This window comes from Sinocyclocheilus rhinocerous, unplaced genomic scaffold (assembly GCF_001515625.1).
Source record: "Sinocyclocheilus rhinocerous isolate Xijiao unplaced genomic scaffold, SAMN03320098_v1.1 scaffold789, whole genome shotgun sequence".
Taxonomy (NCBI): domain Eukaryota; kingdom Metazoa; phylum Chordata; class Actinopteri; order Cypriniformes; family Cyprinidae; genus Sinocyclocheilus; species Sinocyclocheilus rhinocerous.
Window position 1 is genome coordinate 142002 of NW_015667306.1, and position 15783 is coordinate 157784.

At 38.4% G+C, this 15783-nt stretch overlaps 1 long non-coding RNA gene across 1 annotated transcript in view; it reads right to left on the reverse strand.

Annotated features, from left to right (window-relative positions):
• Nucleotides 1–722: 722 nt before the first annotated feature.
• LOC107733741 (uncharacterized) overlaps nt 723–15783 on the reverse strand; it is a 17870-nt gene continuing 2809 nt past the window's right edge. The window contains exons 2-4 of the long non-coding RNA XR_001639014.1: nt 15672–15678; nt 10195–10207; nt 723–732 (exon numbers count right to left, since the gene is read on the reverse strand). This is a non-coding gene — a long non-coding RNA (uncharacterized LOC107733741). The remainder of the gene's footprint in view (nt 733–10194; nt 10208–15671; nt 15679–15783) is intronic.

Consider the following 15783-nt stretch of genomic DNA (forward strand, 5'->3'; position numbering starts at 1 on the left):
ATAGAAAATAGACCCAGGTGATGCAACACAAGAGTCAGCAGAGAGACGTATCTGCATCCCTGTTCTTCACAGTCAGCACTATTATTGTGCATTCAGCAGCGCTGAGAGAAAACTCTCTTGATGTAACGTTATGAAGTTTCAATGCCTGTCGGTAATGAGGCATTAACAGTCATCAGGAGCACAGGATATCTTCAGCGGTGTGCTCTGCTCATGCCCCGCTGCATCTCTGAGCCACTAATAACAAACAAACCATGTAAACACATCCGTGTCACAGGTGGGGCGGTGCTGCATTTGACCGCTGAGATCTTGGAGATTAGCTTTAGCTCTGATCCAGAAGCGCTTCAGTGTGATCTTGCTCCTCAAGGGTATTTCCGGCATTTACAAAACTGCAGCGTCCAGTTTCCACCATCCCTCTCTATTCTATCCGAGGGTCTTGGGGTAGTCCGGAGTGCTGGGTCGGTGTGTATGTGTGCTGATTCAAGCCTAAGCGCAGCCTCTGGTGTCTTGGTAATTGAGCGTAATTTGGCTCCCTGCAGTAAAACTAATGGAGCGGAGACAGCCGGAGAGTAGCAAACAGGACAGAAGTAGCACAGGATGGAGGGAAACAGCTGAAAGAGCTTTTTGAAAGTGAGTCCATTGAGGCTAGTCCTCACCTCAGCTGTTACTGAACTAGTTTTGCTGGCTACGCCAGCCCCCAAACCATCAGCGTACCACTGGGACAACCATGAAATACTGGACAAGTATTACAAGAATTTCTTCATTCAGTCGGACTGCGGAAAAAAAAAAAAGAGCTAAAGTCAGTGGGCCAACAGCTAGCAGAACTGGAATTAGATGGAAGTGATTCAGTGATTCACTAATGTAGTAAACACATGAAGTTTATGTTTCGTAAGAGTGTTCTCAATGCGGTCTAGAATGAGTGATGAGTGTTTTAATGAGAAATGTGCAGGAAGAGTGACGGCTCATTTCCTGTCTCTGGGTGGTGAGTAAGCAGTAACTGCTAAGTGTGTGTGTAAAATGCTAATAACATAATGTTTATTCATTTATGAATTGATTCAAGTGAAAGTAACTAAAACATTCATAGTACCATAGTGACAAAAACATTAGGAAGAGTTTTGTGCTCATGTTTGCGTATACTTAAATTCTGAAGCAGTCAGCAGTATTTAATCATGTTTACTGCGTAAATTAACAGTTTCTCAAGGAATTTTTCCTTTCTTAAAGTCCAACGACAGATACAAAATGTTTAACAATTTTACATTTAATTTCAGCACATGTAAGAAAAACATCTCTGTTAAGAACGTCTCTGTTAGCCCTCGCTGCTAGATGCTGTAACTACAACAGCTGGACACAAAAATCTCCATTAACAGTCATTCAAAATTATCCATATGTTATAATAATTAATAAATTGTAGTTAAAAAAGGAATAAAAAACAATGAATACTCTAATAATATTTTAATAAAATTAGAAGAAAAACAAAGTTCATTAAACAGTATAAACTATTTGCATTACAAACCAGTGTCTTCATGATTAGGATAATAAATAATATAATAACAAATACCAGTTTGCAATATCAAGCAGTGTAACGGACTGTTTAAGTACAGCTAAAATAACTGGAAGCTGCTGACACCTGAAGCTTTGCGCATTTATGTTACAAATGGCTGCACCCAGCCTTGCGTTAAAATTAAGGTAGATAGCACTTTTTTATAGTGAAAGGCACTTATTTTTTTACTATGTTTTTACCCTGAGCCACAGCTCAGGATAGTCACTAGTGAAGGGATTTATGAATACATCAGCCAGTCAATGCTGTCATGAAATAATTTTTCAGAGAAATTGGTCACATGGCTCAAAAAACATTCTGTCCAAATCTGAGCATCCACGGACAAAGACATCCTGAGTGAGCGACGGGAGGCGGAGCTTATCAAAGGGTAAGTTGCTTCTAAAGTCTTGCGGGGGTCAGAGAGGAATCACCACTTCTACTCCCCACTGTTAGCTGCTGCCATTTACACCTCGATTACTTAGAAGTCCACTATTTCACTCTGTCTTTCATCCATGAAAGAGAGTGTGAGACAAACAGAGAGTATACTGGATTCAAACGTTCCAAATCACAGATGAAATATCTTTATAATCATTGTCTTCGCTTCCCCGTTTCTCCCCGTCTCCCTCTCTTATCATAACATCCACACATATCCTTTCAGCTGTGATAGTGAATGAATGACACTGCGTCTCTACATAGACCACACACTCGTTGTTTGAAATTGATCATTGCATTTACTAACATATGTGACTCTCAGATCGTCCTGTATGTACAAAATTAGACAAGAATGAAATGGAGGTATAATAAATATCAAGATTTTATATCGCATCTTTCAGTTCCAGTCCTTTAAATGCCATTCCAAGAGTGCTAGCATTGTTGTGCTAGATGTCTAGCAATAGTTGTCAACTCTGGATCTGTTTCACATACAGTATCAACCAAACCTCATTCTCATAATTGAATTGTATACTTTAATGAATTCACTGTGGATATAAAATGCAGCTGTCATGAATGGTGTATGAACAGGGATCTATTTAGCATGTATTCTGCTCCTGTGTGAATGTAGCCACTATATTGGTTTGTTTCCCTGCAGTCATTCAGCAACGCTACTAGTGGGCAGCTTCAGTTAGTATCAATGCATGGTGTTTTGCTAAACATTCAGAGACTAATCAACTTCACACCATTCACACTCCTCCATATTACTCCACTGCTAACACTCCCATGATTATGATGTGTTAGGACTGTTATGATATAAATGTCAGATAATGAGGGCTTTAGGTGGGCTGAGGTGAAGACTAACTGACAGAAATTATATTCCTTTCAGTAAACTTAACGCTTTTCTATAAACCTGCCCTGCCTTTCAAAATACATGAAGAATGTAGTTATACAGTCTTGTATGTACAGAGCAGCGATACGTGCTGAAAGTAAATTCATCTTCTTTCAATTGATGTTCAAGAAGTTTTCAGGTTAAAGGCCTGTAGGACATCATTTATCAGACATGGACAAAAAAATTTTTTTTTAATTAATTTGCATCAAGGTTTCCGCACAGTCATACATTTTTCAATATTATTGGCTTTGTTTAATTTTTGTATTGTCAATTTTGTACTGCTTCACTGGAGACAGCGTTGTTATTGTTAACTAAAACTAAAATATTAAATTTGTTTTGTTAAAGCTGAAATTAAAATGCAAACATTAGATGAAAATAATTTAAATGAAAATTAGAAATGTTGTCATGGCTTCTGATCTAAGAACGAAAATTAAAGATAAGAAAGAAAATGGAAGACATGGGCAAAGAAATAAGGACGAATGCCAAGCTGTTAAGAAATACAAGTGTTTTTTTATTTTTCTGGAGGGCAGGATTAGCCGATTGGTAATATAGGGATGTATATTCTACTATAGAAACAAACTATATTTAGAGCATGAATCAGATGATGGAGTTTATGATCCTGAGTGCTGTTCTGTCAACATTTAAGCTGGATAACTTCTATATACTGTAAGCCAGTCCTCTCTGGTTCCCCCGAGTGTGTTTTGTTGTTGTTATTGTAAAAAAAAAACATGTTGACGAAATCAACTAAACCTGTATTTATATTCAGGTACACATTCTTTTCTCTTTCATTACATGTCACATAACCTACACTATTGGGATCAGTATGATTATTTTCTAAAATAAATATTATTTTTCCCGCAAAGTGCAAGTAAAGACATTTTTAATGTTACAAAAGATTTCGGTTTCATATAAATTATATTCTTTTGAACTTTCTATTCATCGAAGAATCCTGAAACAAATCTGAAAAATATTTTTAAATGAAAATTAGAAATGTTGTCATGGCTTCTGATCTAAAATAAGATTAAAGGGATAATGTTAGTTCATTCAAAAATGAAAATGCTCTCATTAATTACTCACCCTCGGTTTCGTTCCGAACCCGTAAGTCTTGAGTAATTAATGACAGAATTTTCATTTTTGGGTGAATTATTACTTTAAGTTGAAGTACTAAAATTACTAAAACTGGAAAAAAAGGCTAAATAGAAATGTTAAAAAATATATAATAAAAAGGACAAAGGCACGTAAAATTACAAAAACTATAATAAACTCAAAATATAAAAATAAAGCTAATTCAAAATATTAAGAAATAATATAATAGTATATAAATAATGCTAAAATGACACTGAACAGAGATGCTGCTCATGGTAGAGAGTTTTTTTTCCCGCAAAGTGCAAGTAAAGACATTTTTAATGTTACAAAAGATTTCAGTTTCATATAAATTATATTCTTTTGAACTTTCTATTCATCGAAGAATCCTGAAACAAATCTGAAAAATATCAGTTTCCACAAAAATGTGTGGAATAAAAATCAGCATATTAGAATGATTTCTGAAGGATCATGTGACACTGAAGACTGGAGTAATGATGCTGAAAATTCAGCGTTGCCTTCATAGGAATAAATCACATTTTAAAATATATAGATATCAGTTATTTTAAATAGTAATGATATTTCACATATCTCACATACTAATGTTTTTTAATCTATTAAATGCAGCCTTGGTGAGACTTTTATCAAAAGACATGGGAAGCATCTTTACCTTCCTTTTAAAAGTTGAGAAGTCTGTTCATGTATTTGTAACTATACACACTTTTGTGGCTGCTTGTTTTATCATTTATGCTTCAGAACCCAGCCACCACTGATCCATTAGAGATGCATCCATCTAGTGCTGTATCTGTCTGTGATGCGATACCTGTAAAAGATAGAACCAACCACAGAAAGGAAATGATGAGATGATAAAACGGTAAAATACGAAATAAAGTGAAGAAGGCAGCATATCATGTATCTAAAGCTCTCACCTGCTTTTTTTGTTCTGTAGATGAATGAGAGAGACAGACTGTGGGGGGATTCCACGCTCCCGTCCCCTGATCCCTATGACGCCAGTCCTGCAGCAGCCCACCTGGCCATGGTAATGTGGCTCCTCCCCTTCATGCTGCTGGCTCTCCAACTTTAAAATCAAGCAACCAATCAAAGCACCACAGAACTGGGACAGCGTGCGTGTGTTCATGGTTTTCGACTTGTCGCATCACAATAACTCATTCGGAGAGGACGCAAGAACTACCAAAATCTCTAAATGTATGAAACCCTGCTCCATTCCTCAAAGCAACATAGTGATTCATTGTCTGGGGGTTCACAATGACTGAATTCAAGGGTTTAAATAATTGTGTCTCTCTCTCTTAATTTGAACTGAAGATGGTGCCCATGTAAAATAAAACCCCCTCTCTTCAAAGCGAGCGCCTGAAAGGTAGTCAACGGGTGGCTGAGTCATGCCTACGCTACAAATTTCACACCAAAAAAAAAAACCAATAACATAAATTTCTACCTGTTCATCATCCATAATTTAATATCTATTTTTACCCAGCTCTTCCGAATGGACTGTGTTGGTATGTGTGCTGTATATTCACCCAGATAGAAGTGTGTTTTGTCATGTTTGCTTGAAGAAGCACATGAACAAGTGGTAAGAGAAAGGAAACTGAGCTCTTTCGTGAGCTTCAGTGGGTTACAGAGACTGCCTTTATTTTTGTAATGTGGCTGTATTGTTTAAATGTACATCCCACAGGCTGTTTCTCCCAGCAGTCTTGGAGTGGAGTGCACGTTTGCTAAGAAAATGGCAGGGATATGAAGAGCAGAAGAGTTAAATATCTTGATGAATGCCATGATCACTGAGCAGTTCTTGTATACTTCACCTGTGAATATGGGTGTCTGAAATACTGCATCAAACTGCTTATCTCAAATGGAAAAAGAAGCACAAACCCTGTTAAACAAAACACTTCCTGTTTATGTGAATTCAAGCAGCTTTATCCCATCTCCTTACTCACTGTTTGTCTCAGCCAATCAAAACAAGCACAACGAGGGTCCATTGATTCTCTCCAGTGACTGACGGCAGTTTTCTGCGTCCCCATCCTATGAGCACTCGCCATCTGCAGTTGTGTTGCTTTTTCATTCTTAATTGTCCTGTGATGACAAACAAGGTGAGTGAAAAGTAAATGCGTTGACCCCAACAACCTCTAGAGACTACTGACCAATCAGCGACCTGCATCACAAAACGGGGCAAGGCATTTCTCTCAAATGGGTGGAAATTGTGGATTTTACTTGTTATTTCCTGAAAAATAAACCTGCCAGATACGGATGTACAGAATAATGCTTGTGTGTCCAAATATGTACATAAAGTGAAGATCATATGTTATAATCCAGCAAAAATCTGCATTGATTTTTGGGGAAAAACCTGAGCAATTTATTTTAATATGGTAAAATATGCTAAAATGATATTTGAAAATAGTTATATGGAAAATAGCTGTGAGAAGATTCTCCAATATTTATATGCATTTTTGTTTGCCCCACAGAAGAAAGTCATACATGTTTGATTTGGGATAAATACTGGGATATTGGAATATTTATTTCTTAAAAATAGCTAAAAGCTTTACCAATTGTTACCAAATTAGCCAACAGTGGCAATAGGTAATAGAGGGGCTTCATGAATGACTTCTGTTGCAATTCTGCAGGAATCTTCAAGTTCTGGGGGTGCAGATTGTGTGTGGGCCTGCCGATCAGTTCAAGCTGAGAGGGTAATGAGTAACTGAGGGAGTGAACTAACCCTCATTTATCTGGAGCACAGTCGTTGCATCTTCACCTATGCGCATAGTCTGGGCCAGCACACACATCTACACTGCCCTTCAGACTGAACCCTCAACAAAATAAAACACCCACATGTAACAGTGTTGTGATACTGCCGCAAGACATACTCAAAGGAAATCTGAAGGATATCTTGACTCGGGAGGAGGACAACATGGACGTGGACACCAAGGCACTCGCTGTTAACTAAGCTGAAAAATTTTTTTTTTTTTCTTCTGTCATATTTATGAGTTACTTTTTTCTGTTGAGAATATTGCAGCTTTACACTTACACATTCATTAAGCTCCCCCAAAAATGCTGGTCGTCCATGTAAGACAAATGCACGAAAAGACAGGATAATGCGGAGACTCTCAATGGGGAATCGGTTCTACACTGCAGCTGGAATTGCTTGCCAGTTCAGCGATGAACGGGATAAGGATCTGTCTTGGCACGTTTAAAAGAAGTCGGACTGAAAGCACACTCTGCAGTGACCAAGCCTCTCATCAGCAAAAAGAATCAAAAGGCTAGGCTCACTTTTGCTGAGGAGCATGTTGTGTGGAGGGAGGAGAAAATTGATGTGACGTGTAGCAAAGATTAGTTTCCCATACTCGGAATTTGTGCCCTGCATTTAACCCATCCAAGTGCACACATACCTGGAGCAGGGGTTCAGTGCCTTGCTCAAGGGTCTCACCTCAGTCGTGGTATTGAGGATAGAAGAGAGCACTGGTCATTCACTTCCCCCACCTACAATCCCTGCTAGTACCGAGACTTGAACCTGCGACCTTTAGGTTACAAGTCCGACTCTCTAACCATTAGGCCACGACTGCCTGGTCCAAAGTTTACTTTAGTGATGAAAGCGAGTTTAATTTATTTGGGTCAGATGCGAAACATTATGTTCTGCATCAAACTGGGGAAAGACTGAACCTCGAGTGCATAAAGAAGTCAGTGAAAGGCGGAGGAGGAAGTGTCATTTTTTGGGGGATGTTTTGTGCAGCAGGAGTTGGGCCTCTTATACAGCTACATGACAGGTGAATGCAACTGTTTATCAGAATCTCCTTCAGCAACATGTGGTACCTTCCCTGCAAGCATCTCCCAATCCGCCTGCAATTTCATGCAAGACAGTGCCCCCATCACAGTGCAAAATGGGTAAAGCAGTTCCTTGAAACTAAAAATGAATAATGAAATGGCCGGCCCAGAGTCCTGATATAAACCCAACTGAAATCTCTGGAAAATACTTGGCAACAACGTTATGGTTAAGAAACCCACTACAGTTACCAAACTATTGAAGAGAGTGGAAGAAGAGTGGGCCAAGATCACACCAGCAGTGTGAGAAACGATGTCCTGCAGCCGCAGATGTGCTGAAGTCATTCAAAGAAGGGGCCTCTACACTTCCTACTAATTTCTGACAGCTGTAACCCTCCAAAATTGTACTATTCTCTAAATTTGATCACTGTGGTTTTCCACAAAATAAAGGTTTTTGTTGAAATGTCTTGGTTATTTTGCCAAACATGTTAGTATAACAGTGGCATAGCCACAGCTAATATTCCTTCAAATACTGAGTGATGAAGATAAACAATATTTCAGAAAAAAATCAAGTATTTATAGATTGTTCTCTAATTTTGATCTCCACTGTGTGTGTGTGTGTATATATATATATATACACACACACACACCAAAATTCTTCAAAACATATTTTGTGCTCAACAGAAACTTGTACAGGTTTGTAACAACTTCAGGTTGAGTAAATGATAACTAGAATCTCTCTAAGCTTCAGAACTGTTAAACTGTCAAACTAATTTTTTTTAAAAGAACTTTGCTTAAAGAGTTGAACGGCTGAGTTTGATGAATGCAGGCATCACTACAATTTGTGTAAAAATTGAGTAAATGGAATGAGATGATTTCCATGATGATGTAGTCACGGCATGAGTCCAAACAATGACTTCCTGGGTCCCATAATTTTAAGAAATGTTCCTTTTTTTTTCTGGAAATGGAAAAATCATGCAGTAGCAATTAAACTTGAAACATTTTCACTACAATGAAATATTAATTCAACAGAAATTTGTCAAAATTACGGCGCATGATTTTAATCATTGCATACAGTTGAGAAGGTCAAGACCTCTGAGACGCCACAGGCCAAAATTACCATTTTAAAGCTGCAGTCCGTAACGTTTTTTGGTTAAAAATGATCCGAAATCAATATTTGAGCAAGTACATAACCAGCCAGTGTTCAAAACTATCGCCTTACTTTAGCCCGATTCACAAGGTTAGCTTATAATAATGTTTTCTAATTTGAGTGGTACGGGTAGGTTTTCTCGGGAAATTCGAGCATGCCACTGCGTCATTACATCACGTCTGTAAACATAAAGAAGTTGTCCCGGCTACTAGGCTATCGCATGTGAGGATCCTGCAGGTGGCGGATCGTTTATAGCCTTTTCTCACAGCAGCTAGAATAATTAAATACCATTTTGATGGCGGATTGTAATCCAGAAAGGATTATGCGTTTAGGAAACACATGTGAAGGAAATTAAATTATATTCCAGTTTTAAATGTGCTTCTGATTACAGATAGCCTGGGATTACAAAGATTTGTATTTTAAAGAAAACCAGTTCGAAGGGAGCATAATTTGCTTTTGGGTTAAAATAATTTCTTTAATATGAAATTCGAAGAGTATGACAATTAGATTAGACTGTGCAGAAATTGAAATCTACACACTCTACTCAGTCACCAATGCTGATGTTGTTAACATGAATCATTTGAGAATAAAGTATAACAACAATAATAATTTGAACGGTTTGATGTGATATGAGCTAACCGATCTTTAGATTTAATCACCATTGGTAGCGAGATTTATGGTAATGCTTTTTTCCTCAGTTGGTCAGAACAAACGTGGCAGACTTGTTACTTACTTGTTCAGATGGCAATATACGGTGAAAATTCTTATTTGGGTCATATTCCAAGACGTAGGCAAGAGTCTGTGATTGCGAAGTACAGTAAATATCCACACCGGTGCGGTGACTGACTGCCACACACTAGTCTGTGATTGCGAAGTACAGTAAATATCCACACCGGTGCAGTGACTGACTGCCACACATACTCCTCAAAACATTAGATTCATCCGTGCTGGAGCCGTGCCGGCGCACAACCCACGCAAGCTAGATAATTCAGCACACAGCTGCAATTCCAGGTTTTCAAACAGAGATGGCAACAAAGAGGCAAATCTTACGGACTGCAGCTTTAAGTAGGGGATTTGTGAAAACAATATTCACCCTCTCTGTTTCTGGATTCCTGCCAATTTGCTTGATAAAATGTAAATATACAGCTAATAGTGAGAATTTCCATTCAATTATGAAGCTGAAAGTATCTAATATATCTGAGTGGGGAGACTCTGACAGCTCCCTCATAATCCCATTTGGAAAAGCTCTGAAGGGGCACTGGATAAACGCTCATGCCGAGCCGAGGAAGTTGTCATGATACTTGTTTATCCTCATCCGCCTGCTGATAATAAGGAGATAACAAATGCATTTCATCTGTCCTGTTGTGAGAGACAAGCTTAATTGCTTACAACAGCACACTATGCAATGAAGATAAAACAATGTACATTAGATGCCGTACTGTACCATAAGTGTGCCGTTTCCTCTTGGGCTACATAAATTACTCAGTAAAAAAAAAAAAAAAAAAAACCCTCCAAAGGCAGCTTGTTATCTCATCAAATAGACTAAGGGTGATTAGCTAACAAACACTGAAATTTCACTCAACATTAGAACAATTGATTTACAGGCAGTCATCTTCATTTTACCGTTTAATTATAGACAAAATGTTCTATGACATTCTTTATGTACACATATAATTACAAGGTCAGTTTAAATTTGCAGGTCTTATTTTTTTTTTCTTAAAGTAGGCTGCTAGTTTAGAGTTTGTTCATGACATTCGCCATTTTACATTCAAAAGAAGCTGCAATGCAGTCATATTTCAAAAGCCTGGGATACTCCACCCGCCAAGTGTAGTAAGTCATTTAACAGAGACGGCATTCACATTACTGTCCATCACTATGTACAAAAAACTTGAATGCACTCGCTGCTACATTATACATATTAACAAACTACAGACTCCGTATCTACAGTATCACTGTATATAGATGGTGCGGTCGGTGTGTGAGGAGTACTGTTTGAGGCTTACAGAGAAAAGCAATGTGAGAATTAGCTTCCATCTGAAGGAAGAGAGACCAGCTCCTTTCATTAGACCACTTTGTGTGTACGTGTGAGTGCGTTTTTCCCTTTTGGGCCCCAACAGATCATGAGAAAAAAATCATAAATGGTCTCTCTACGACATTCAGTCTGTGACCAGCTTACGTTCACACTTGATGGGTGTCACAGGACATGAATTTTCCATTGAGATCACAGACAGATTAATAACACAATGTTTGGGCTCTCAATAGTAGATGATTTGTTCTGGTCTAGCGACCTGTGTCCCTTTATTCATGGCACTCTAAGAACCGGCAAGCAGGTCATCTGTGCTGTCTGGATACAGCCGTGCGCCCACCCACTAACGCACGCCAGGATAATGAAAGATGTAATGACTGTGCTGCTACACACACTTACACCGGTTTAGATTTCATAATGTCACATTTGCTCACTCCATCTCTGACCTTTCCTTTGCACTAGGCAATCCACTCCATATCCTGGAGAATACCCCCGGTCTCCGACGCAGGTCCAGGTTTGTGCATTTGTGTATGCAAATAATCCTTCGCCAGCCCAAAATGACATGTGACATTTTGAGAAACCCAAACAAGGTACTTGTTTGCTCTAATTCCACCCTGCTGCCTGCCTGCAGTTGCCTTTTATTTCTTCCTTCCTTGCAATGTGCCTGAAAAATGGGCTGAGATTTCAGATAAGAGTGAAGTAGTAAATGATAAAAGCAGAAGCAGCATAATCATTATGGCAAACATAAACACTCATGTCTCCGATCACTACATGAAGGTGAAAGGAGGTAATTCAAGAGAGAATGGAAGGATGTGAAAAAGATGAAAAGCTTGGGAGAGACGTCACAGATGACCTGTAAAGTCAAACGCTTGTAAACATACCAGCTCGCTGTGTCTTATTCCTACACATCAAATCAGAAACATGATTAATTATTTAGAAATAAAAGCAATTTGTGGCCTCTAAAAGAAGTCCTGTACTGTATGTGCGTATGTGTATTTGTGTTATAGCCATGCAGCCAAAGAAGTCTCCAGAAGGAAGGTTTTGTGTGTGTTGCCTTCAACAGAGATGCAGCAATGCAAGGATACTTCTTCCTCCTGATTGTAAAAATGGAATAAAATAACTGAAATAAGTTAAATATCATAAAGTGGCCCAGGATAAGTCCTATCAGTCAGGGTCACATCAGAGTTCATTTCCTGTAGTGTTCTCTCAGCTTGGTCCAGGAGAGATTCAGTTTCTCCAATCAGAGTCTGCCCCCCTGCTTCTTCTGTGAATGTGACCCAGCCATAAGCGTGTGTTCCTGTGACTCAGACCTGGCAGGGGTCCGAGGTCAGAGGACGAGGGGTAAATGTCAGATGCAGGTGGCGGGCTGTGCTAATGGCTGCTGCTTGCGGCTACGCAACCCTCCCGACTTCTCCTTATATCCCAGACACATCTGTTGAGAGACGTCCACTAATGCACTCGCTACTGCCAGACCTGAGAAGAGAGGAAGACAAAGAGGTGTTTCTGACCGTTAGTATAATGGCTTTGGTGGCAGAGTGTAAAAATGTTCAGCACTCAGTGTGGGGGCCAAATGCATTGGCTCGCCGACCCACCTGACTGTCCTGGAGGGGGAATACCTCCGGGGCCTCTGGGTAATCTAACAAAGATGGAGAGCACAGCTGCCTTATTCCCAAAACAGGGCTCCAAAGCTATGGGCTTAGGCACAGACTGTGAGAGAAAAGAGAAACGGTTACAAAAAATATACAGCGGGGTTCAGAGACCACTAGAGAAAATGATCAGCCTAGCAAAATGAGTGAATTTTAATTGAAGATGTTACACTACCATTCAAAAGTTTGGGGTCGGTAAGATTTTGATGTTTTTAAAGTCTCTTATGCTCAATTACAGTAATATTGTGAAATATTATTACAATTTAAAATAACTTTTCTATTTCAATATATTTAAAAATGTAACTTATTCATGTAATATCAAAGCTGAATTTTCAGCATCATTACTCCAGCCTTCAGTGTCACATGATCCTTCAGAAATCATTCTAATATGCTGATCTGCTGCTCAAGAAACATTTTTATTATCAATGTTGAAAACTGCTGTGCTGCTTAATATTTCTGAAAACTATGATACATGGTTTTTCAGGATTTTTGATTAATAGAAAGTTCAAAATAAGAATAAAACTAGCATAATTTTGTATTTTTTTTCCCCAATTACCCTTTTAACTTATTACTCTGACATAGTATATTGTACCAGTGTACTGGAACGACTGCTTAATTCCAAGGTACTGTACTTCAAAGAATTCCATGCTACGTGCACAAAAACCATTGTATTTTTTTGCAAGTATTTTTAATGCATGTGTGGAGCAGGGCTGAAAGCACATGACCTTCTGTTTTTGAACACTCACAAATCATATTCCAGCTTTGACCCATTTCACACTCTGATTTTGCCCTCAGTCCCAAGACTTACATAAACCCTTTTATACACACTTGTTCTTTTTCCTTAACTGCAGAGTTTCCCCAGTGTGTGCTGTGTGTATGTGTGGTATTAGTGCATATGCATCAAAAAGACTGTACAATGGCGGAGTGTTTGCGTGCTTACTGCAGCTCTCCAACCCCTCATTCACACATTCTCCCCTCTGTACAGCACGCTTGCATATTCATCCATCCTTCTCTTCATATATTCTTCTCTTTAAACCACTTCTTATCCTACCGAGGCCAGTTCACCCCCTCAACTCCTCTCCATCTCTCTCCTCCTCACACTTTCCCACTGTCAATTCAGAGCAGGGGGGAACGGCATTTATCTTTCACACCATACACACCTACTCCTCCAGCACACAAAGAAGAAACTCCTAGTAAAATTTAATTTCAGCCTCTGAGAGCATCGGCATGAGTATGGAGGGGCATATTGCTCTATGTATGCATTTATATATTTATATATATGTGTCCATTACGTTTTGGCTCAGGTGATTATCTGAGGCAACCAGACTGAGCAAGCAGAAGACAGGTTCTGTTTAATTAACTCTTATAATTAAAGAAAACAAGAGTGACTGAGTGAGTGAGAAAGTAAGCAGACGTATACTGAATGTGTCAGAGGCACTGAATGCTGTGATGTCCACCGAGCCTCCTGTGTGAATCACTCTTTGTTTAGTCATGTTTACTTTAGTTTCACACCCTCTGGGGTCCTTCTATGAGATTTGAGAGAAATAACTGGATATATAGCTTTTTGCTATCAAGGACGGCTGGATTGTAATTACTTTTAAACCTTGATAGTGAGCACAGGACAGTGATGGAGCAGGAGTGAGAACACAGGAAAGAGGTACATCTAAATTGGATCTTCACTCTAGGGCTGTCATTACAGTGTTAGGACAACAAGCAAAACAAAACAGTAATTACAAACCAACAATTCCTGAAATCAAATATAGCTGCAATACTATGTAATGTAGTTATCAGTTGCAAATCTCATAGTGGGGTCAACAGGCCTCGAAACTAAAGTAAACAGAATTAAACAAAGCTCTATCAAAACTAAACACTGGAAGTGTGATGGTTTAAAGTTGCTGAGCACCACAGAATGTAAAAAACAAAGAGGGTTAGTCTGAGACTTAATACACAGAAGTTATGTTCTAAAACCTAGTGAGCTGCCTAACAAGACGGCACTTGAGGCACATTCCCAAAAATCTATACTGCCTTATAATATACCTCATTTTGGCAAGTTATCAGGTAGTATCAGATGTATCCTCCACAGAAAAAGCAATCCTAGAATCCTAGAGCTCTGTGATTTGAGGGAAATATATTTTATTTTCCACTATAAAACCAATAGAATTGTTTCATTTATAGTGTTGGGTAAAACATAGATTTTCCAATTAATCGCAGTCTTTATTTCAACTACCCAGATATCAATTCTTAAAATACCATGATCAATCTTTTACTCAATTCCTATTTTCAGTGGGTGCATGAGAATGTAGCCTGCATGGAGGAATAACTCTGTCAACTTCGTAGTTTGGGCCCTGTTGTTAATATTTAACATAAATATTTTTGTAATATACCCAGAAAGTTCCCCTTATCAGTGCTTTCTACACGATTTTTTCAGCATACTATTTCCCCCACTGCTAAATTACTGCTGCTGCTGCTGCTGAAAAAGAAATTGAGTTGTGAATGTGAGTTTGAAATCTATACTAAATGTAATGCAATAAAAGAACTATGTACCATCAAATAATGGAAAGAAACTTGAAAGAACAAACTGTATGCAAAAACAAATTTACAATGTAGTCCCAGTTAACCCACATGCACAAAGCTCTGCATGCCGTTAAAGCCGAGATTAATATAAAGGTGATGGTTGAAGCGGCCTAGCTTGAAAGAGATGCAGGCTGAATGTAAAAGAGAGAAGACCAGATTGAAACAAGCTTGTGAGAACACAAACACAAAAAAGGACCATCTAAGAGGAAGTCAAACAAGAGGAACTGTATATCTGCACAGCTGTCAGAGACTGAAAGGGAGCATAATTGATGCCACTCTTTGCTTATATCTTAGGAAAATAAGGATACAAACACATAAATTGGCACAAATCTTCCAATAAAGAAGGGAAAAAATGAAAAGGTTATATGCAGGTATGGAACATCTGATAAGTGTCAATATTAAAATTTCAAGACCTGTGCTCAAGAGCTCTTTTTATTTTGAGATATGTCTTCGAATGTCTGTCAACAGTATGGGAGCTCCTGAAGAAATCACAATAATATTCTCTATAAATTTACCTCAGTGTACTTACTGTTCACTAAACTTAAAAAAAACCAACAACTATTAAATAAAACTATTAATCTTTTCATTCATTGAAATAAAACAGAAATCAAATCTAAGTATTAGATGAAAAACTTTGTATTTTTTTTTTTTTAAACCTTTTGCTATATTCCAAGCTCAATTCAA